General features: G+C 35.9%; 1 protein-coding gene and 1 long non-coding RNA gene across 5 annotated transcripts in view; one reads left to right on the top strand and one right to left on the bottom strand.

Annotated features, from left to right (window-relative positions):
* The window catches only part of TMEM117 (transmembrane protein 117), a 462,108-nt gene that overhangs the window by 132,176 nt on the left and 304,053 nt on the right, over window positions 1-25,879 (bottom strand). The gene's annotated exons all lie outside the window — the stretch shown is intronic.
* On the top strand, window positions 6,081-21,128 carry LOC111092858. Its single transcript, XR_005380065.1, has 4 exons — window positions 6,081-6,194; window positions 17,485-17,599; window positions 19,495-19,582; window positions 20,543-21,128. It is a non-coding gene; the product is annotated as an uncharacterized LOC111092858 (long non-coding RNA).

Genomic DNA, 25,879 nt, shown 5'->3' with positions numbered 1-25,879 from the left:
AAGATTTTTAGACTGTATGTATAAAAATTTATGTGCACTTACAAAAGACTTCTAAAACATAAAGATTCTAAATTGCTGAAAGAAAACAAATGGGAAAAAATATACCCATGACAACAGAAGAAAGCAGTTATTTCTATATTATTATCTAACAAAGCAGACTTGAAAGTCAAAAAGCATTTCCAGAAATAGAAAATTTCTATATAATTCCACATATATATGGTATAAACATATATATAACATACACACATAAATAATACATGTATATAACAATTTAAAAACTGTATATACCATTAAGATTTCCTCAAAATATTTAAATGAATGATTAGCACAGTACAAGGAAATACACTGTTTAATTATTGCTTTTTTAAATGTAACCACATATGGGCTCTTAGTAACTGAAATAAGGAGACAAAAATATCAGTAAAAGCATAGAAGAATTGAACAATGAATAAGCTTAACCCAAAGAACCTAGATTTGCAAAACACCAAATTACACATTTTGAAACACATCAGAATATTTTCAAAATGTGACCACGTATAAAGTAATAAGATATGTCTTGACAAATTTCAAAATGTTGAAATTATACAGGGTATACACCAGTATAGCTGACCAAAACTCAATTCTGCTAGAAATCAATAGCAAATAAATAACTAAAAAAATACTCATATAGAACTAAAACAATACTTAGAACCCTCAAGTCACACATTAGAAGTTTATGTGTAATGAACTAAGTGCTAATTTTAAGGTGTTAGAAAGAGAAACTCCAAAATGTAGTAAATAAGGAAAAAAAAAACCAAGAACAGAACTTTATGAAAGAAATTACAATTGAGAGGGTCAACACAGTTCTTTGAAAAGACCGAATAAAATTGAAAAACTATAAAGAATGATAAAGAAAAAAGAGGCACACATAACTAATCTCAGCAATGAAAAATGAACCATGGCTACAAACCCTGCAGACCTTAAAGATACCAAGAGAAGATCGAGAACAAGTTTATGGCAATAAATCTGAAAACAGATAACACTGGATAAATGCTGAAAAAGCTATAATTTACCAAAACAACTTAAGATAAAAATTTAAATGTGACTATAAATCATCCTATTACCATTAAAGAAAATGAATCATTTATTTAAAAAAATATTCTCACAGAAAAATCTCTAGATTCAAATATTTTTATTGAGTTCTGCCAAACAATAAATAAATAATTTCAGTTTTATATAAATGCTTCCTGAAAATAGGAAAGGAATATACAATTCCCAGTGTATTCTATGAGGCCATCACAATCTGAATATATACTATACACAAGGGCAGTATAAGGAAAGAAAAATACGGACTAATGCTGCACATTAACCTAGATCCCTTCAGAAATCTTTAGAAATCTAAAAAAATATTAACAAATGAATCCAGCATCACAGGAAAAATAAATGCGTAACTAAGTTGTTGATACCAGATTATGCAGGTTATTTTAATATTGGCAAATTAATCAACATACGAGAATGTTCATCAAAGTACCGTTAATAATGACAAAAACTTGGAAACACCCCAAATGTTCTTCAAAGTGAGAATAAACAAGTAAGTTGTGTTACATTCACACAACAGAATTCTAGCCAGTAGTCAAAACAAATGAATTATAAGTACATGCAGTAACATGGGTAAATTTCAGCAATATAATATTATGTGAAAAGGTAGGTGACACCATGATATCCTTTTCTTTTTTTTTTTTTTTAATTTTTATTTATTTATGATAGTCACAGAAAGAGAGAGAGAGAGAGAGAGGCAGAGACACAGGCAGAGGGAGAAGCAGGCTCCATGCACCGGGAGCCCGACGTGGGATTCGATCCCGGGTCTCCAGGATCGCGCCCTGGGCCAAAGGCAGGCACTAAACCGCTGCGCCACCCAGGGATCCCCATGATATCCTTTTCATAAACATAAATAAAGAAGAAAAATATAATAAAATGGTTTTTTTGTTTGTTTGTTTTTTTGTTTTTTGTTTTTTATAAAATGTTTTTTAAAAGAAAATGAAAGAGGTCAGAATTGCTTTTGCTAGGGTAGGCAGGAATGAGATGGAAGCTGGCCATGTGAGTAAATGTCAACTATTATGAGGGATAAAAAGACTGCTTTGCATGATAGTGCTACACATACTTAATATAGTATTAAAATAGTTAACTAAAATAATTAAGTGATGAACACTGTGGGCATGCATGAACTAGAAATAAGAGTGTCCTGAATCAAGAATTATAATTAATCTAATTCTGTGTACCTGAGTTCAAAAAATATTTTTAAAAAAAGAAAGAGGGCAGCCCAGGTGGCTCAGCGGTTTAGCGCCACCTTTGGCCCAGGGCCTGATCCTGGAGACACAGGATCGAGTCCCACATCGGGCTCCCTGCATGGAGCCTGCTTCTCCCTCTACCCCTCCCACTGCTCATGCATGCTCTTCGTTCTAAAATAAATAAATAAATAAATAAATAAATAAATAAATAAATCTTAAAAAAAGATAAAGATCAATCAATATCATCGTTGCATTAACTGAAATATATGATCATATGGTTATCTCCACAGAGGCAGTGAATATCATTTTATAAAATTCAACTCTAAGCAAACTAAGGATGGAAAGAAAATTAAGCTAATAAAGGCAGACTACAAATAAACCCACTGCAAATATCATACTTTAAATAAAGATATTATAAAATCAGAAACACCTTCTACTCATGTTGATGGTTTCAGCCATAACAGTAAGACTTTTAAAAAAACAGGACATAAAAGGCATAAAACCTAAAAAAAGAGAAAATTATATTTACAGGAAATATAATTAGTAATAAAATTCAAATAAATTGCATATAAATCAGAAGAATTAGTAAATGATGATAATTTGAATTGGGGGAATGGCAGAGAAGATAGCAAATAACAGACTGATTCCACAATTATGAAAAGGAAGAATTTTCAGGACTTGGAGGAAAGAGCAGAATCGAGGGGAAAATAATGAGTTCCTTTTGGGAGGTTCTGGGATAGTCAAGATGAGGTATCCAGTAAACAATACAGGCTTATCATCCATTTGGTACATATTTATTGAGCTTCCACTGTTCTGGGCACTGAGAATACACATGGGTGAAACAACAGGGACCCTGCTGTTATGAAACTTCCACAAATTGGAAGCTCAGGTAGAAGCCACAATGGAGACAAAGATTTCAGAGCTACCCTTGCTTTACACATCATATTCTAAGGATATGAAAATTATTAGCGAATAAAAGTAACCCTTTCTCTAAAGTCACAGCATGTGATTCAGTCAATTGCATAAACAGGCTGAAAAAGTAGATACTATGGTAGGACAAGGTGGCAAAATTAACTTTTGAACCAAGCTAACTTGATCATGATTTAAAAGAAGGGAATGGGTGTCTGCTCCTCCACCACCAGCTTCATGATACTGAGCAAGTCATGTACTGCTCTCAGCCTGTTTCCTCACGCACAAAACTGAGTAACGATACTATTTCACAGAGCCGAAGAGGCTGATTAAATGAGGAAGTATAAAAATACCTTGCTCAGGTCATAAAAGGGGCTCTGAAACTGAATCTGAAATGCAGATAATAGAATGTTTTTGGGTAATGTATGGGAATGCACAGCATTAGCAAATAAATACATCAGGAATGTGGCTGCAGAGTTAAGTAGCTTCCAAAATTGAACAAAGGATTTCTTAAATGTAAAATTAGTTTGGTTTATGTTATTTTAATAAGTAAATATTTCCACTGATTTGTGTGTTGAACGTAGTTCTATATTAAGCGTGTTGGAATAGAGAGTAACATTTTTCCCCAAAGTCTACACATGTAATCTACAACAAATTTTCTTCCAATGTAGTTAAAGCTAACACTTGTTAAGTGTTAACAGCTTTAATTATGGTTCCCAAAGGGTATCTTAAACAGTGGAATCGCTGGAAATGTGAACATATCTACTGTCTCCACTGGCTTTACAAAGCAAAGAGGGGAATTTGAGGGAAAAGCTCCCAGGGATTAGAGGCAGTCAAGAGGTGGTTTTTAGAAAAATGAAAAATGGAGGTTTGGAAGTGACTTGCTCCAGAACACCTTTGCCTTATGAATGAGCTATGCTCTCTGTTCTTTCCTCTAGCTTAGTGTATCCATCTGGGCAAGAACATGTCCCTCTCTGGCAACCATGTACTAGGAACTGTGATCATCCCTCAACCAATGGGAGGTCATGGTGGCATGACTCTACTCCCTCATAAATACAGTCGGGTTTTTGGTTTGGTTTGGTATTGATTTGTCTAAGGGGAAACAATCTTAAATAAGTGAGGATGTTTCATGAATATCTTTAATACGTTGTTTAGTAGGCATCTCAACTTAACATTTAATATTTCATTGCTCAAGCTAGAATCTTTGGAAGTCACACCCCTTTTCCCCCTTTCTTTCTCTGATAATCAGCCTATTTGACATAATAATTTGGGTGTTTAATAAATGCCTGTCCAAAGGGGAAACCCTGATGCTCATCGCCATTATCTGCTCCTCTGCCAATTGTCCATTTCTAAATGACATCATCATCTGTCCAGATGCTCAAGGCCCCAAGTTATAAGTCACCTTTGAATCATCTCTCTTACTCCTCCCTGGTTCCCCTTCTGAAGTTGTATTCAATGTACACCTCTCCATCTCTAGGACTACCATTTTGGCCCAAGCCAACATTGTCTTGGCTTACCCAGATCGTTGTTTTTCACATTGCCTTTCTGCAATCTCTTGTACATATTCACTAGAGTAATTACTTTTAAAAATGGGCTACAGGCAGGATAGCCCGGTGGCTCAGTGGTTTAGTGCCACCTTCAGCCCAGGGTGTGATCCTGGAGACCCGGGATTGAGTCCCACGTCGGGTTCCCTGCATGGAGCCTGCTTCTCTCTCTGCCTGTGTCTCTGCCTCTCTCTCTCTGTGTCTCTCGTGAATAAATAAATAAAATCTTTTTAAAAAATGGACTACAAGGGTGCCTTGGTGGCTCAGTCAATTAAGCGTCTGCCTTAGGCTCAGGTCATGATCCTGAAAACCCAGGATTGAGCCCTACATTGGACTCTGTTCAGCAGGGAGTCTGCTTCTCCTCTGACCTTCCCCCCCTCATGCTGTCTCTCTCTTTCAAATAATAAAATATTAAAAAAATAAAAACAGTTTCCTACTACAGTCCTTCCAATGATCCACAAGCCTCCACACCACACCTGACCCCTTAATGCCTCTTGGATCTACTTAATCTCAAATAACCCTCCAATTTGTCTCTTCCTGAAAGCTACACTGGCCTTATTTCTATTCTTGGAACATGTCAAGTTTGTTCCCACCTCAGGGTTTTTGCATTAACCATTTCCCCTGCAGGCAATGCTTTCTCCTAGAGCTTCATATGACTGGTTCCTTGTCATTCAGCTCTTGAATTAAGTATGCATGGGAATTTCCCTGGCCACACAATTTAAACTGTCCTCTTTGGGTCATCGTGGTGCTTTATGTTCTTTACAGTAAAAATAATCATGGGCTTTTTATTTGTTTGCTTTGTTCACTTTTCTTTGTCTTCATCTGTAGAACCTCATCAGAATGTAACTGAAGGTCCTGATGGGAGGCACTTCACCTACTTTTCCTCATATATGTCCAGTTTCTAAAGCAGTGACTAGCACATAACAGGTAATAAATAGTCATTTGTCCAATTAGTCAATAACCCCATCATGTCCAAAACATCAGCAAATTCTGAGTTTTCCTCCTAATATATATGTAGAATCAATCTACATCTTTTCATTTCATCTGTTTTCTCCATAGTCCAAGCCACAAACCTCTCTCTCAAGGGAGCCTCCAATGTCCTCCTAATTGGTCTCCATGCTTCCTTTAGCAGCCAGAGCAATCTTTAAAAAATGTAAATGAAATCATATCATGTATCTGCTTAAAACTGTTCATGGCTTTCCACCTCGATGAAAACAACATGCCAACAGCTAAGTTGCTCCAGCTTCCGACACCGCCATATCACCTCCTCCCTCATACCAACTTCTGGGTTTTATATCTCTACCTAGTCCTACTTGTCAATCCGGTTCTTCAGCTTAAAAATAGTCAGTATTGTGGGAAGACATAGCATAAGAAGTACACAAACATGTACTGGACACCTGCTGTCTGCCAGGAGCTGCTGGGCCTTGGGAATGAAAACCTGAACAGGCTTACTCGCCTTTGAGAAAATCAACATGTAAGTAAACGAACTACATTATGGTGCACTAAAAGCTACAGCAGGAGAGCTGAGTGATGTGAGATCAAATGAGCTGTAACTACTGGCAGAGCTCTGGAAGGTTTCACAGAAGAGGAGATAGGGCTGGAAAAGATCCTCTATAGATTATAAAGCACCTTGGAAATGCAGAGTAGCTAAGTTAGTCTTATTGTCCAAATATAGAAGTAAGTATGATGTTTGTTTTCAATAAAGTATGCTCCACCTTAACATATGATTAGACAGAAAAAGCTGTTTGAGTAAACTGAATTTCTAGCTAACTTGAAAACCCATTTTGGGGCAGCCCTGGCGGCCCAGCAGTTTAGCCCATCTTTGACCCAGGGTGTGACCCTAGAGACCCGGGATCAAGTCCCATGTCAGGCTCCCTGCATGGAGCCTGCTTCTACCTGTGTCTCTGCCTCTCTCTCTCTCTCTGTGCCTGTCGTGAATGAATGAATGAATAAATAAATAAATAAAATCTTAAAAAAAAAAAAGAAAAGAAAAAGAAAACCCATTTTGTTCCAACTTGCAAATATTTCTAAAATCTAATAATACAGTTCTTGTTTTCATGTAAGTGCAATAGACTAAACATGATTGAATCTTTCTTTCATGACTGCAAATAATAAAATGCCCCAGGGTCATGTTTCTTCAAATCAACTACTGCTGTGACTCTGTAATGCAAATATTGAATATGTGGGAGATTGGGTATAACATGTAAAGAACCAAAGGCAGCAGGTCCTAGAAATTGCCTTTGTAAAATCCACGGTATCAGATTGTTTTTGTATTATTTAACTATTATTATTTTTCTTTTTATTGAATTATAATTGACATATAATATTATATTAGTTTCAGGTATACAACATAGTGATTTGATACTTTTATACATTGTGAAATGATCATCATAATAGGTCTAGTTACCATCTGTCACCATAAAAAGCTATTACAATATTATTGAATATATCCCTTATGCTATGCATTTCATCCCCAATACTTATTTATTTTATAACTAGAAGTTTGTACTTCTTAATCCCCTTTATCTATTTTGCCCATCCCTCCACTCCCCTGACCTCTAGCAACCACCCAGCTGTTCTCTGTATTATGAACCTGTTTCTGTTTTGTTTGCTCATTTGTGTTTTTTTTTCTAGATTCTACATATAAGTGAAATGACATGGCATTTGTCTTTCTCTGACTTATTTCACTTCACTTCACTTATTTCACCCCAAGATCCAACCATGTCATTGCAAATGGCAAGATTTCATTCTTTTTTATGGCTGAGTAATATTCTATTACACACACACCCACATTATCTTTATCCATTCATCTATTAATAGACACTTAGGTTGCTTCCATAACCTTGATTATTGTAAATAATGCTTCATTGATAATAGGGGTACATACATCTTTTCAAATTACTGTTTTTGTATTCTTTGGATAAAGTCCCAGAAGTGAAATTGTTGGATCATATGTTACTTCTATTTTTAATATTTTGAGGAACCCCCATAGTATTTTCCATAATGGCTGCACCAAGTTACATACCCACCAACAGTGCACAAGTGTTCCCTCTTCTCCTAATCACATTTATTATTTCTCATCTTTTTAATAAAAGCCATTCTGGCGGGTGTGAGTGGCATCTTATCGTGGTTCTGATTTGCATTTCCCTGATAACTAATGATGTTGACTATCTTCATGTATCTGTTGGCCATCTATCTGTATGTCTTCTTTGGAAAAATATCTATTCAGGTCCTATGCCCATTTCTTAATTGTTTTTTTTTAATTGAATTGTATGAGTTCTTTATATAATTTAAATACCAATCCCTTATTGGATATATCATTTGCAAGAATTTTCTCTCATTCAGTAGGTTGCCTTTTCATTTTGTTGATGGTTTTTTTCATTGTGTAAAAGCTTTTTAGTTTGGTATAGTCCCATGTGTATATTTTTGCTTTTGTTACTCTTGCCTGAGGAGACATGAAGACCTATCCAAAAAGAGTATTACTAAGAATAATGTCAAAGATAACTCTTTATTATTAAAAAAAAAAAACCATTAATTGTTTGGCGATTGAGATTAGTTGCAATGATTTTTGTTATATTTATATTATATAAGTATATTCATTTCCTAGAGCTGCCATAACAAAGTACCATAGAGTGGGTGGTTTAAAAAACAAAAAAATTATTTTCTCTTAAATCTGGAAGCTAGAAGTCCAAGATCAAGGTGTTGGCAGAGTTGATTTCTTCTAAGGCCTCCCTCCTTTGTCTTCTCTCTGGGTCTTCACATGGCTTTCCCTCTGTATGTGTCTGTGTCTTAATTTCTTCTTCTAATTAGGATATCAGTCATATTGGATTATGTCCCACACTAATAACCTCAATTTAATTTAATTACCTCATTAATGACCCTATGTCCAAATTCATTCACATTCTGAGGTACTAGGGGTTCAGAAATTCAATATATGAAGTTTGGGAGAATATAGTCAGCTCCTAACAACATGTATATGATATTTGTATTATATTTATATACTTATCATATATTATAAATAATACACATAAATATTGCTCTATCAATATATGCATATGATTATATAATCATTATAATATATAATAAATAAATATATACATAGAGCGATATATATAGAGAGAGATCAATATATAACTTTAGGTAATTGGGGTAGTTCCCCCAAAGGATAAAAACCTTTGTGTACTAAAAACCTCCTGTGTGCAGGAGGCCACATTGGGGTTTTTTTGTATTTTTTTCAAATTCTTTCAATAAGCATTTGGAGTGCTAGGTAAATGTAGAATCTTTAAACAGTATGATGAGGGATCCCTGGGTGGCGCAGCGGTTTGGCGCCTGCCTTTGGCCCAGGGCGTGATCCTGGAGACCCAAGATCGAATCCCACGTCAGGTTCCCGGTGCATGGAGCCTGCTTCTCCCACTGCCTATGTCTCTGCCTCTCTCTCTCTCTCTCCCTGTGTGACTATCATAAATAAATAAAAATTTAAAAAAATAAAAATAAAAAAAATAAACAGTATGATGAGGTAAAACAGACATATGTATGGGTGTATGGGTGTTTAAAACTGTTTTTACAACATTAGTCAGGAAAACCTGGGTTTCTTTCTGTATATAATAGCTCATTGGGTTTAATAAAAGTTAGGTGTGATAATATATTTAAAGCAGCAATTTTAATAGAGAGTCTCAGAGATGTTAGTACCCTTCCTCTTTCCCTCAAACCAGTCTCGTAACTTTAACTCACTGTGGGTACAATTTTATTGAAGAACATTCCTATAATGCTGATAAAGATAGCTTAAGTGGAGTCTTCTACAGCTAGGACAGATTTACAGCAAGCAATGATACTCAGTGTCCAATCCATTAACCTCAAAGACCTGTGGCTAGCACTAAGATATTTTGCATAGAAAAATTATACTGTGGTAAAGTCAGCAAAGAAAGTATATATATATACACACACACACACTAAAATTGCTTTAACGGAAACAATTAATGAAGTGTGCATATAATGTAGATGCAAAATTAGGATCTAAAGATGATATGATATGATATGACATGATATGATATATCCATATCAATATCATCTTAGCATCTTATGACAAAAGGGAAAAAAATCAGCACATTTATTCACAGGGAATAGAAAAACCACATTAAATTGTCTTTGATAGTTTCAACCTTGGCAACACTTTGTTCTTTTAATTCCAGCAACTCTATCACTGCACTATTTTTGCAATGCAACTAGGGTAATTCAAATGTATGCCAAGTACATATTAATGCAATTTCATGGCAGGTTTTTGGTCTGTCATTTATTTCCTCTCGGTGATACTCAAATTTCATTTCATTAAGTACTAAGTTACTTCATGGTATATTACAAAAGAATCCCAGCCAGCTATATTTTTGAAGTGTGAGGGGAAACCTAAAAGTGGTGTGTTCTTTCTCATTTTGATGAAACATAGAGTATTTTCTTTGACATATAGTCTTTGTTCCCTTCCCTACCCCAAAGTTACCACTCCACAAAAAGACACTGAAAATCCTATACTGACAAAAGACAGCATGTAGTGATTCTACCTTACAAAGTTACAGATATGAATAAATCATGCATATCTGGGAGCACCGAGCTCAGCATTCCCATTCTGATGAACATAGGAGAAATTGTTAGCTTGCTAGGATAGGTGGCTGCTCTGCTTCAAGCTTCCAGAAGACAGCTTTGGGAGATGTGATAAGAGGAGGGCTGAGAAAGACAGAAATGAAGTGGGCCTGGGGAGAACAAAGCTAAAGTGATTTTTTGAAATTCTCCATTTGCCCTACAATGACAGCTGCAGTCATTGATTTATCATAGCAAATTGCATTGCCTCTGGCATGGTTTGGTTACTAAAAGAATATTTAGAGGCAAAACTAGCTTCACAGAAAAAAGAACTGGGGAATCACGATTATTTGGTAGAGTTTCATAGACAAAAATGAAGCCCCCAGTCACTTCCAAGTCCTACTTCCCATGCCCTCAAACACTTGAAATTTTGCCAAAGGTAATTTCCTTTCAGATTAAGGCTTTGTTAAACAATATATAGTTAAAATAATCGTTATTCATTCCTGGCTCCCTTTGTACTGGACTTGGTATAGATGAAGGCGGTAGAGAAGGGATGTCAATGAATATGCAGAACTAAGGTAGATGGAACAAAATAAAAGAATTTAAAATATTTGTACTTTTGTGGATTCTCAGGCAGATTGACAATGACTGAAATCTATAGTCTAAGACTGGCAGAGAGGTATAGATAAAAGTGGTCTTACATGGATCAATAATGAAAGTGTCATGAACCAAGAATTATGAATCATTCAATATGTTTGTATGTGCATGCATGTGTGAGTATATGTGGGGGGGCTTACGTGCTATTGACTGTGCATGTGTGTGTGTACAAGAAAGTCAAGGCAGAAGCAGGTAAACATGGAATAATGATGAAGTTTTCCTTGAGTAAGAAGGAAAGGTTTAAGGGTTAGGGGATGCGGGAGGGAACATTCACCAAAAAAAGATGAATGAACACCAAGATTTAAAATAGTACAAAGTAAGATTTGGGGGAGTTGTGCTGACAGCTAGAGTGATGGGATCACATCTCAGGAAGTTCTCATCTGAAAGGACCCAGCCAACTGGCAAGATGAAGCAGACAATCAATTCAAGAGGACAGTGGTAACATGTAGAAATGGCCAGATAAATATGAAGTCATTCAAGCACATCATGGCTTCTCTGCCTCTATTGCAAGGGAGATGGCAGTTCTTTTTACAAAAGAATATCACAGCTTTAGGGCATTTGTAGAGGATTGTGGCTAGATTCAAGAGATTAAACCAGATCCAGATACCTCCTGGAGAGGACAGCACAGGGCTGGAATCAAGAAAAAGGCCTGTTGAGGCTTGAGCAGAGGAAGGGGGAAAGGCAAATGAAACTCATAATCAAAATAGGACTTAAAAGGTCAGACAGGATTAATTGCACCTCCTGCATCGTTCTCCCCCAATAAGGCTGAACCAACAACTCCACGTGAAAATCAGCAAAGATAGAGTTTCCTCTCTTCCATGATTATCAAGAAAGTCAAGAGGATGCGTGCCGGATGAAGATCTGAAAAACCAAACATGAACCCAAAACAGACAGTCTTAACTTAAAAAGATTAACTCCTCCAAAATTGACCATTTAGACTCAACGCCTCAGAGGCCTCATTTAAAATTTGGTGATGGTCTCCCACACCTCCAAATCCTAGTAGCTAAAAGTAGGTTCATAAGGAAGAAATGATCAGTTACAGATCACAGTATGTTCTAACTTTTTTGCATGTCTGCTATATGTGTGTGTGTCTTTGAATGTACATAATACATATGTAACATACAAATATGTTATATAACTATATATAAAAATATTTGAGATACCACTACACTGAGATAAGAATGGGTATCAGTATAAGACAGGAAATCCATAGTTAGAATGTTATTATAAGGCTAGAACACTGGCCATAAAAAGAATGAGTTGCTGTAGCTTTGAGGCCTATCTGGAAGCAAGCAACAACAAAATATCCTCCTATATAAGTAACTGAAGTTTACGGAACAATTTGGGAGAAAGAAACTGATTCGAATAGATGGCTTTCTCTTCTCTCTTTCCAATGTAGGGAGAATATAGCAGCTCATAAATTGAACCCAAGTAGATATAAAATAGTTATATAATGATAGCATTTTAGAGATGTATGGGGTCTTAATCTATACACTATCCACATGACTTATCACTGATGGTGTTAAGCTTGAACACACAGCTGGGATGACGTTTGCAAGATTTCTCTACTACAGGGTTACTTTTTTTTTTTGCCTTTTTCCATACTATTGTATTACTTCCTATTCTTTGGAAGCAAGTCACAAAATTAGCCCATATTCCTGCCCCCCCCCCAAGAATGAGGATTTAAGGGATTGAGCTTCATCATCCTGAAGGGAAGGGTATCTATGTAAATTACTTAGAATTCTACACAGGAGCTTTCTCTCTTCTTGTCTATTTATTCAGTCATTTACTTAATCAATGTGCCTTGATGGATATTTATGTGATACTGTGAATTGTAATCAAGTACTATTTCATTTATTTTGTTGTTGATCAAGTTGTTCTAACTTTGACCACTGGGAGCTCTTTCAAGTTGACCGTTGAGTGACATGCTGCCATCAGTTGGTTTCTGAATACTTCTTTACTTTCTGGTATAACAACATATCTCAGGATCATTTTACCTATCCTCTGCCCCAGACCTAGAATCAGTTATTTGTTCCAGGTGCCCTGGGTCCTTTCATTGAAGAAACCAAGATTTGGGTACGCATTACCACACTGTCATTCTGTCTAAGCCTTCTCAGTACACAACACTATGAAATACATGTCTGTATTCTAACCTATATATGTGATATGGAAATTATTTAAGTATTCATTTGCCTCTATAGTAGGCTAAACATGAGTTGATGTTGTTTCTGACTCTAATGTAGTACCACATTGTTCATTGTAGCCAGCCCCACTTCCCTGGTTATCTGTATCTTCCCTTTCCACAGTGGGAAATCTGGCTTCTTACCACCCACCATTCATTTATTTATTGATCAATACCAGGATATATATATATGTAAGGCAGGCTCAGAACTGCTACTCATATCCTCATGAGAAATAACTTTACCAACTATAATACAGCTGTTTATGTCTCGCTCCCTTAGCCTTTAGTTTTTCAGTTTCCAGTCAAAACACTGTTTCCCAAAGTTACTTAGATCAGCGTATTTTTTCCTCCATGTCTCATATCATTAAATATCCTGCCAAAGCACAGCTCCTAATGCCTGGATAGTGTTCCATAAAATCAGCATGCTCAAACTCACATTTCCTAAGGATGTAAATTTGAGTTGCTTTATTCATTATTCTGAGCAATTCATGCCTTGTCCAAATACATAGATAACCTTAGACAAGAAGATAGTCTATCCAGAATCACAGAATTTTAGAAGGCAAAAAACTTTAGGTATCACCTAGTCTATTCTTACAATCCATGTTGGAATATTCTCTCTCTGATAATATTTTCTGCAGGAACATCGAACTCACTGCTTTCCCAGGAGTAGAGTCCTTCTTTGACTAACTGTAATATTTAATATCTTTTCACTTCTAGTGTCCCCAGGCAAAATGCTGGGGTTTTGTTGTGGTTGTTGGTGCCAGCATTTAGGATGTTAACTGTAATCTTTATTTTCAACCTTGCAAATATGCTTTAAAGAAATCAAGTCCTTGAAACTTCTGAAGATAAAACAAGAAAAATAGCAATTGGCTTTTCATATGAGAACTTAAGTGAAGGTTCTGTTAATACATCATGCTTTATTGGCATATTAAACTATATACTGTACATCTTTTTCTTGCCTAATTCCTGTAATTGAGAGAAAATGATATACAATTACATCAATTTAAACTACCCAGAATGTTCTGATTATTACTATTGGCTTACAAGAGCTGTTATCTCAACATATCCAATCATCAGCAAATTCTTTTAGTTCGAATTATATTGATTTTTTTAAAAAAGAATATAGGGAGGCAATGTGATATAGTAAAAAGAATATTAAACCAGGAGCCAACAGCCTTGAGTACTCATTGCCATAGAGGCATTAATTAATTTTGTGATCTTGGGTAGGTCACTGAACTGATTTTGTTCCAATTTCTTTGTCAATAACATAAGGATATTAGAACATAAGTAGGTATACTGAAAGGATTCTTGCATTTTATGTCTTTCTTTAGTCAACCCAAACCCACTTGCAAGGAGAGAAAAGGATTATAGTAAATACATATGTGAAAAATGAAACTAATCATTGTTAAATGTTATTAAATGTGTTAAAATCTTGGAATAAATGAGGTCATTCTGTGCAGTATGACGCAGGCTCTGAAATCAGCCTGGCTGCCCTCGAATTCCAGCTTTGTTGTTCACAGATATGCAACCTCTTTCAATTATAGGCTTTCACCTTTAAAACACAGATAATAATGATTATGTTAGTGGTGTGAATGAAATAAAACAATGACTCTGAAGGGTCCGGTCCTGGGCACACACAAAGCACTCAATAAATGATAGTCATTTTGGAACAGAATTATAAGGCTATTTCAATAGTGAGGCAATGCCTGGGAAGGTAATATGGCTGAGAATCCCAGAGAAATGACTCAAAGCTAGTGCTCATTCTTACATGTAGGTTTGGGCTCCCATATTGTCCATATCTAATACGTTAGGAGAGTAATAGGGACTTGGAGGGTGGGATCAATCCTGGATTGATCACCATCATGTGTCAGTAATTCAGACCTATCCTGGAAAGGTAATTGTAGCCTTGTATCAGACTGATTCACAAAGGACTCCGTTATAAGCAGAAATAAGGTAGGCTGAACCACAAAGAAACAGGCAGAGTAGCAAACAGAAAAAGGTAAAAAGTGCCTGAAATTGTTCAGATGCTTGATGTGTGGAGATATCAGAATATCACATACCTGTATATAGAATATCAGTGTGTGTTAATGACATTTATGCATTCTTAAAACATTTCTTTTTGTTCTTTTTTAATGGTTAGTGCTGGTTTCCTGGAAAAGTTTGTATTCTATGAATTTTGATAAAGAGAAACAAAGAACATGTTTCCTATCATGTCTGGCCAAAGTTGGGGTGATGGCAGCAGTGATACAAGTAAGACCTCAACAGGAGGGTGAACCCTGAAAGGACAAAATGGGGGCTACTCATACAGATAAACCCTCCCCACCAGGAGCAACTTTCTACTTAAAAAAAAGGAGGAGTTGAGGAGGTTGTTCTACAGTTCTAGTTTTATTTACCAAGAAAGACTACTTATTTATTCTGGCATCAGCAATTGAACAAAATTTTGGTAAATATCTAGTAAGTCCTGGGAATACTTAGGAAAACAAAAGACCATCTCTTCCCTCAACTCATCATAGAAAATATGGTAAGAAAACCTTTAAAATGCAGACTTTGATGGCAAGTTTGGGAATAAAAGCCTAACCTGTTAATTTCTGTTTCTCATTGGAGATTAGAGAACTTTAAGTATCTTTGACTCTCTCCATTATTGGTGAATTCTATTGGGCCAACACTATCATTTGTTGACTTCTGCGTATGGAGCCTAGTTATAATCAATAGGCTTTGGGCAGTTCCTGAAAAGCAGTGTTACCTTTTTAGGTAAGTTCTAATGTGTAACCCCCCTGGCTCAGAACCCCAGTGCCACTAAGCCCTGTGGGCATTTCCTGCTCTGAAATTCAGCCCTGTGACAAGATTTTGAATTTCAAGAAAAAGGTTTTCTTGTTGCCAGGCCCTGGGAATAACAAACTGCTTGAATCTTCCTGTAAGAGTACTCTTGCTGCTTCTTGCTGGACCTTCTGTCAGCTGAGGGTTCTGGTTCTGCTTCTCTGTACTTCTTGATCTCTCCTTCCTTCAAGGGCCTAATTAAATCCAACTTTCTCCATGAATACTTCCATGACTATCCTAATTCTCTTTGGTAATGTTCCATTTCCAAATGGAACTCATGGTCAGTGGGAGATAATCTAATCTTTGTTCATGAATGATGCATCCCAAGTTATCTGACATTCATCGTATTTCTGTGCTTTGATTTGCCCAAATCATTTGCATGGTTCTTGGGAGCTGAGACCTTGATACATGTTTACTCCATCCTCTGCAATTCTCGCCCAATGGAGTCTATTTTTGGAGCTTATTGTATGCTGGTTTAAAGTATTTCTGATTCTGAACTACATAAAACAAATAGAAGGACAGATTTAAAGAACATTGGCAGAGAGCAACATTTACTTTTTAAAAGTTCAGAGCCAAATTGAAAATGTGTTATGCTAAGAATATCTTCAGTTCCTAAATGCCTGTATAATAAGAAAATATTCATACTATCTGATGTGCTAAGTCTCATCAAATCTTGGAAGTGTTTTAATAAATCTTCATCATTGAATGGAAATTGTTTATTACAGTACCTGTAAAAGACTACACACCTAAAAAATACCTTCATGAAAGATAAGTTTTCTGTTCTAGATTAAAGAAGCCTCACAATGAAACACATACATGTATCTGTACTGAGTACTAAGTCGGATGACATAAAAATATTTTTGACTTTATTATTTGTCCTTTCTGTTATTTGTCCTATAAAGAGCATTTGAGACAACTGACAAGCTTTGAATATGTCCTGTAAATTAAAGTATTATAGCAATCTTAGTCTCCTGATTTTGACAAGACTGTGGCCATGTGAGAAAATGCCCATGTAAAAAAAAATAAACAAAACAAAACAAAAAATAATAAATAAATAAATAAATAAATAAATAAATAAATAAATAAATAAAAAATGCCCATGTTTTAGAAAATACAACAAAGTATTGATTCTTCCCTAAAAGGAAAGAGTTTTAGGGAATTCAATGAAATATTTACTCTTTCCTAAAAGAAAGGCATTGTCTCACATAACTGTAGTCCAATTATCAAAATCAGGAGATTAATATGGATATACTATACGCTCTCTACAGTCAATGAGAGACAAAGAATGACAAAGCAAATGTTTTGAAAATTTGTCAGTTGGGGAACATATATAAAAGGTATACAGAAATTCTTTGCACTGTTCTTACAATTTTTTTGTAAGTTGGAAACATTTCAAAATAAAATATTAGATTTGTAGTTCAAATCTAAAATATTTAAAGTCTTATTTTTGCTGGATGGGCTGTCGTAGGCTGTTTGGGCTGCTATAATAAAATACCACAGACTGAGTAGCTTATAAATAACAGAATTTTATATCTCTTAGTTCTAGTGTCTGGGAAATCCAAGATCAAGACACCAGCAGATTCGGTATCTGGTGAGAGCCTGCCTTCTGGTTCACTGCCAGCTATCTTCTTGCTGTGTCCTCACCTGGTAGAAGGGTAAGGGAGCTCTCCAGTGCCTCTTCTATAAGAGTACTAATATGGGGGCTCGACTTTCATGACCTAATCACCTCTCAAAGGCAGCTCCTCCAAATACTATCACAATGGGATTAGATTTTAACATACGAATTTTGGACAGACACATTCAGTCCATAGTATATATTTTTTGTAACATGTCTCTTACCTATAAATTCCTATTTTACCTTTGAGCCCTGTGTTCCGTATTTTGACATGTGGCTTAGGAAAGACAAGAGTCATTCTAACTCTAAATAAACACTATCCATAGACTAGTATTAATTGAAAATTTTGTTCCAGTACTATGTTGAATAAAAGTGGTGAGAGTGGACGTCTTATTTTATTCCTGACCTGAGAGGAAAAGCTCTCAGTTTTTCACCATTCAGTATGTTGTTAACTGTGGGCTTTTTTTTTTTAATATATGGCTTTTATTATGTTGAGGTTATGTTCCCTGCTAAACCTGTTTGTTGAGTGTTTTTATCGTGACTAGATGTTTCAGTTTGCCAAATGCTTTTTCTGCATTTGTTGAGATGATCGTATGTTTTTCACCCTTTCTTTTGTTGATGTGATATATCACATTGATGGCTTTGCAAATATTGAACCACCTTTGCATTCCAGGAATAAATCCCACTTGATTGTGGTGAATGATTTTTAAATGTATTGTTGGATTCAGTTTGCTATGTAGTTTTGATTTGTATCTCCCTGATGATAAGTCATCTTGAGCATCTTTTTATGTGTCTGTTGGCCATCTGGATGCCTTCTTTGGAAAAACGTCTATTCACGTCTTCTGCCCATTTTTAAAACTGGATTATTTGCTTTTTCAGTGCTGAGTTTTATAAGTTCTTTACATATTTTGGGCACAACAAACATCAAAGCATTTCAACCTTCAATACAATTGATGCATCCATTGGTTCCTCCAGAGAGCCAGTGCACAAGGGATTCTGAGCAGCAGGGCAGTAAAAGGAGAGGGCAAATGTAGGAACAGGATGTTCTGAAAATAAGAGCTGGCATTATGGAATCAGCATTGCTGGTGGAATTGACAGTGGATCAGGGTACCAACAGCAGTAGTGGTCTGGTCCCTGAAAAAAATCACACATTGATGAGAACTGTAATAAGCCTCAACTTGTCTTGGATGAACCCTCTCCTGCAGTCTTCACCTTCCTTAATTTTGATCAATGACTCACAAAATAAACAATGATTCACTTCCACTTGATACTGGTGACAGAGTTGCCCTGCAGAGAACACTGGAGTATTAGTTACCAGAAATTTTGGTTTGAAAACCAATCAGTTGTGAGTTTCGAACAGTGACTAATGTAACACAAAATTAAGTTTGTGGGTCGCCAATCTCTGAACCAGATGTGAGCTACAGTGAAGCATGGGTACTAGACAACAAGCAGTACTTTGGTGATACTGAAACTTTGTTGTTCCTCAGTCATTCTGAAAAAATAAACTGTTAGCCAATTATGATTGGAGTGACTTAAGTAAAGAATGACAGCTATTCTGATATAATTGTCAAATGAATAAAAATTTTTAATTCTAATAGGTAGGTTTTGACCAAAGCACACACAAAAACCGTTTTTAAAGGAGGATTTTTTTTTAATATTTTTTCTTTATTTATTTATGATAGTCACACAGAGAGAGAGAGAGAGAGAGAGGCAGAAACATAGGCAGAGGGAGAAGCAGGCTCCATGCACCAGGAGCCCGACGTGGGATTCGATCCCGGGTCTCCAGGATCGCGCCCTGGGCCAAAGGCAGGCGCCAAACCGCTGCGCCACCCAGGGATCCCTTAAAGGAGGATTTTTATGCCAGTAAAATATATTATGGTAGCAGCATTTTATTCTGAGATATTTACATTGTGGCCTCTTTGTAAATATCTGCAGGGTGAACACAAATACTTCCAAGTATTCCACCAATGGTTCCTGGAAGATGTGGGGAAACAAGAATGAAGATGTCCAGGCTTTCTAACAGGTGAAGTTGTAGGATAAATGGAGTTTTGTTACTATAAAAGACTTGCATTTTTTAGTCTACTAGAGATGGGGGGGGGGGGGGGTGGCATGAATCATGAGGAAAAAAAATGGATTTTTTTGACCCCAGAGATTCTCTGGGGTCAAGTCACTATACTTGGTTAAATGCTGCGTTCTCTCTTCTAGAATTTATTGTTTCCAGTTTAATTTCGTGCATTTATACTATTATATGCAAACCCAAGGGATTTTTGAAACATGACCTATACTTTAGAAACTTAGTAAGTATGACTTAGTCGTTATAGCTCAGGGGAGTACTCCATTCAACCAGCAGATTTAAGAATAAAGAGGAATCACTGTTCTACCAATTCTTGTTATACAGAAAAACTATGTGGTATTTCTAAGCCTTTATTGAAGGGTATTTTTCTTTCAAAAATTCATAAATCCAAAGATTATCCTTACACTCAATGTTGCTATTTCAGTTCTTAGCAAATAGAATAAAGACCTATAATAGAGAGGTACTATTGAGCAATTTAAGACCACCTTATTTAATTCTTTTTCCTTAAACTTCCCTTACCTTTAAGAAATTAGGGGAAAAAAATCCTAAGATAAAAACTTCTATGGTCAGTTGGGGCTGGTATTCCATTACTGCACTTGTACAGTTCATGGTATTTTAATGGACTTTCTAGTTGTAGGGGATGTATGTAATTTGGAACCAAAAGGATTTTTTAAAGTAATGAAAATAATATTTCTAAAAATTTTTCAGAAAAAAATAACTCATAAGCATTATATATTTTCTTGTAAAGCACCAACTGACCATAAAATATCTTTAATTATCATTTTATCATTTTAATGAAGTCTTTTATCTGAAGAATTTTTCAGGAATATTGTCCAGTATGCAGATTTGAAGGTCCTCACCAAAGTAATTAATTTAACAAGAATGTACTTAATGCTTGCTGTGCCTCAGGTACTGTGCTAAGTCCTAGGGAAACAGTAAGTAAGATGTTATTCCTGCTCTCAAGAACTGTGATATCTACAAAGAACTTATCAAACTCAACACCCAAAAAACAAAGAATCCAGTCAAGAAATGGGCAGAAGACATGAAGAGATATTTCTCCAAAGAAGATATACAAATGGCTAACAGACACATGAAAAAATACTCAACTTCACTTGGCATCAGTAAAAAACAAATCAAAACCACAATGAGACACCACCTCATACAGGTCAGAATGTCTAAAATTAACAGGAAAAAGCAGATGTTGATGTGAAAGCAGAGAAAGAGGAACCCTCTTACACTGTTGGTGAGAATGTAAACTGATGCAGCCACTCTGGAAAACATTATGGGGTTCTTCAAAAAGTTAAAAATAGAACCACCCTAGGACCAGGAAGTGTACTACTCAATATTTATTCAAAGGATACAAAAACAGTGATTCAAAAGGGTACATCCATCCCAATGTTTAGTTTATAGCAGCAATGTCCACAATAGCCAAAACATGGAAAGAACCCAGATGTCCATCAATAGATGAATGTGTGTGTGTGTGTGTGTGTGTGTGTACACACTGGAATATTACTTGGCCATCAAAAAGAATGAACTCTGGCCATTTGCAATGACGTGGATAGAACTGGAGGGTATTATGCTAAGTGAAATAAGTCAGTCAGAGAAAGACAAATGCCATATGATTTCCCTCATATGTGGAATTCAAGAAACAAAACAGATGAGCATAGGGGAAGGGAAGTAAAAATAAAACAAGATAAAAACAGAGAGGGAGACAAACCATAAGAGACTCTTAACTCTAGGGAACAAAATGAGAGTTGCTGGAGGGGATAACTGAGAATGAGCATTAACGAGGGCACTTGATGTATTGAGCAGTGGGTGTTGTATGCAACTGATGAAACACTAAATTCTATCCCTGAAATTAATAATACACTGTATTTTAGCTAAATTGCATTTAAATGCAAAATTTTAAAAAAGAACTGTGATATAGGCAGAAATATGTATGAAATATATGTTGGCAGAAATATGTTAATCACCATTTTGACTTTAGTAGATTTCTTTAAAAATTTTAAAGGTATTTTAATTTAAAGCCTTATTAACTATATATTCTATTAAAGAATGAGGATTATATACATAGTAAATTTTTACCACATAATTTCATTTGAGGCTTCAGTTCAATATCTGTACAGCAAATAATTTGAAATGAGTTCTCTTTTAAAAATGAATATGATAAATCAATAAAGAGCAAACATTTAATTTTTTCATAGGGAATATATCCATTTTTAAATATATAGACATCCCTTCAACTTCTCTCTCACTATCTGACCATACTCCCTGTTCCCACTTCTTCCTCTCCTAATCACAGTATAGGCCTGGCTTCTAGGGCAGCATTCCAGAAAACCATTCTTGCTGAGGTTACCAGCAAAATCTCATAGACACTTTGCACTTTGATCTTATTTGTTATATGTCTAGCATTTGACTATTGATGTTGCTACATCTCTTGATATCCTTTCCTCTCCTAACCTCTATAACATACACTTTTCCTATTTTTCATTCTTTCTATCCTCTCTTTCTCTGTCTTCTCTGTGGATCCTTCTTTTGCCTGTTCCCAGATAAATGAGTTCTATGGGTTTTATCATAGATCTTTTATTCTCACTTAACATTCACTCACGTTCCTTCAAAAACCATATCCGTGTAGATAACAACATCTAGATGAGAGTAAAAATATAAACTGAAATACTAATTTTAGTAATATTTCTGTCTTGGATCTCATTCCCTCACTCTGCAGCTTTAGATCCATATAAAGAACTGCTTATTGAGTATCTCTCTCTCTCTCCGTAATAGAAGTATGGCTGACACACAATGTTATATTAATTTCATGTGTATAACATAGTGATTTGGCAAGTGGGTAACATTATTATAGGTTTACCATAAGTATAGCTACCATCTGTTATCATACAATGCTATTACAATACTATTAACTATATTTTATAAGATATCTCAATTAGTACATCAAGCTCAAAACGCAGGTCTGGGCTTATTACGTCTCCACCCAAAACTTGCTCCCCCACCACAATGTCCTATCTCAGTAAATAGTATCACCATCTGTTCAGTTGCTTAAGCCTTAATACTCCATGCTACCCCTGAATTTCCCTTCTGCCTCTGTTCCAGAACCAATCTGCCTCAATTTCCTCCTCTTTGACACCTTCTTATCCTAAGATTACATTTAGGTTCTAGTTCTTTTAAAAAACCATCCCTAGGGCTCTCTAAGCACATCATAGCATCCACATCCAAAGCTGGCATTGCCTTCCCCCTCACACCCTGTATTTCTCATCAGACAGAAAATTAATGCTGTCAAGAGTCCTTACTATTTCTTTCAAAGTTGTGCTCTCAGCACCATGGAGAGCACCTGGTGCAGCGAAAGAGCAATCATAATACCAGTTAAAACAAAATAATAACTAATACACAATAGTAGGTAGTAAAGCCGGGATTGAAAGCCAGGCAGCTGGCTCCAGAGTATATACTTCTAACCACTATTTCACATTGCATTCAGCACTTAATAAGTATTGATTTAAATAAGTTAATAAAAACAGACTTGCTCTTAATTCAGCGAAATTAAGTCTGGAGGGGCATGGGATTGTGTTAATGCCCAGGTATAAATAGATGCCTGAGAGTTAAATCTTTCAGGCATAAACACAGAATTTACTATTTAAATGAAAATCTCCAAATAATATGACAATAATATGACAAGACAATAATGCAACATCAATCACCTTTTTATTCAGAAGTAGAAAATTTACACCTAACAAGAAAACGAGTTGAAGTGCATCCTTGGATCTCTCTGCTTAGAAGAAGCGAGACTTAAATGGAGCCTGTTAACTTTTGTGAGGTGTTTAAAATTAAGGTGACTGATTAAATAGGTACAGTTACCTGATTTGGGCTAGAAATGTTCTGCTTTTCCTCAGTTACAGAGGCAGCTTTTAATTAAAGATAGACAACTGCTTCATAAGACATGTTGAGATGGTAGGAAAGCTGAAGGCTAGAAGACAAAATTCAGCCAGAGAAAAGATACAGGCTAATTTATTACTTGGGAAGTGAGGCAAAAAGTTCTGCATACTATAGTTGCCCCAGAACCTTTCATGAATTATTGTCTAATGTAAAAATTTTCCTCATAATTATGATGGAATTATACAGAGCATATTAAATTAAAATTAGTACCCTTTCATTATAAAGCCAAAAAAAGAGTAATACTTTCTAATTAAACATCTAGAGTCACAGGATCTTAAGTTTGATGAAAAGTTAGAAGTGATTTACGTTTTTTCTCATTGAATGTGAAAATCCTTCTACTGCATCCCTGACAGATGATCTAGCCTTTGCTAGAATACTTCTACTAACAGGAAATCCAGCATTTCATCAGGCAAGCTTGCTCAGCATTGAGAGGCTCACATTATTAGGGAATTCTTTAAGACATGAATCTAAATCTGCTTCCATGTGACTTACCTACATCTTAGTCCGCTTGGGCTGCTGTAACAGAATATCTCAGACTGGCTGGCTTGTAAACAACATATTTCTCACAGTTCTAGAGGCTGGGAAGTTTAAAGTCAAGGCACCAGGATGGTTTCATTTGGTGAAGGTCCTCATCCTGGTTCATAGCCTACACCCTCTCACTGTGCCTTCACATGATAGAGAGGGCTAAGGATCTCTCTGGAACCTTTTTTTTGTAAAGGCACTAATTCCACTCATGAGGAAATCTACCCTCATCACCTAAGTACCTTCCAAAGACCTCACCTTCTGGGTACCATCATTTGGGCATCAAGACTTCAAGTTACGAATTTTAGGACACAAACATTCATATTCTTTCCTCTGGAGCAAAGCAAACAGAATTACTCTCTCTTCAATATTTTAATCTTATAATAAAAAATAGCATTGCACGGCTGAAAAGGATCATGCAAAATAACAAAACACATCCCTTTTGAAGAGAAAAGAAAGGAAGTCATACAGGGCATCCATACAGCTGCATACTAGAGACCTATTGTTAAACCCCTCTTGATGGACATTTCCGTCAAGATTCTTCAGTTTTTTATATTACTTTATTATATTTCATTGTTATTTTATGATTATCATTTTGTTTCCCAGACCATGTACATGAAGATGATAATCATTTCTTGATTAGCTCTTGTCTGGTGAAAGCTAAACAATTTTGTTAGACCTTATTAATGAACATGATCTTCAAAACAGGACAAATAGCAGCTGCTACATTTGTTTCCCAGTTAAGAGTTAAGATAATCATGATCAAGAAATGTCCACCCAAACTATTAAAGCACTAGATAAAGTAGTTTTCAAAATATGGAGATACTAATTACCCGAAAAATAAAAGATAATCTCTATGCATCAGAATAGAAAAGGAAGTACACAATAGTACACTGATGCATATATCAACATATTACTAATATTCCATTTTCTCAGTTCTCCTGGAGTGTCTAAGTAATTATAGACCACAGTTTTGACCAAATGCTTTGCCACTATAACACCTGTATCACCATTTTTCCAACTTATATCATCAGGGTTGTTTGTTTTTTGTTGTTGTTGTTGTTTTTGTTGTTGTTGTTGTTTTTTGCCTTTTGCTGTCCAGCGCTTAAAATAAAAATTCCAGCCTTCTGTTACAGCAACACTTTGGTTCCAGGATCAATTTCCGTATACAGCAGGATGCAGTTTCAAACAATCCCCACATCTCAGGGGCTTAACATTTGCAAAGGATTATTTCTCACTCACACTATTTGACCACTGTGCTGTTAAGAATGCCTGGTTTCCGCTGGTAATTCAGGGAACCTGAATGAGCAGGGCTCCAGCTAGATGTAAACTTCCCAGTTGCTACTATGAGAAGAGCTCTCTTTAGGGGTGCCCCGGTGGCTCAGTCTGTTAAACAGCGCCTGTCTTCAGTTCAGGTCATGATCCCAGGGTCCTGGGATCAAGTCCTGTGTTAGGCTCCCTCTCCCTTCTCAGCGGGGAGCCTGCTTCTCCCTCTCCTTTCTTTCACTCTCAAATAAATAAATTTGTGCTTTCTTTCACTCTCAAATAAATAAATAAAATCTTAAAAAAAAAAAAAAGAGCTCCCTTCAGTGCTTCTCATTGCCAATTAAATGCTTCTACCTAAGGGTGTCCAGGTAGTTCAGTTAGTTAAGTATCTGACTCCTGACTTCAGGGTCATGGGTTCAAGTCCTGCTTTGGGACTTATTCACTTAAATAAGAAAAAAAAAGAAAGCTTCTACCTAAATGTGACACATCACTTTCATCCCATTTTAATTGGTC

The sequence above is a fragment of the Canis lupus genome, chromosome 27 (genome assembly GCF_011100685.1).
Source record: "Canis lupus familiaris isolate Mischka breed German Shepherd chromosome 27, alternate assembly UU_Cfam_GSD_1.0, whole genome shotgun sequence".
NCBI classification, from domain to species: domain Eukaryota; kingdom Metazoa; phylum Chordata; class Mammalia; order Carnivora; family Canidae; genus Canis; species Canis lupus.
This window is presented reverse-complemented; position numbering and strand designations above follow the sequence as displayed.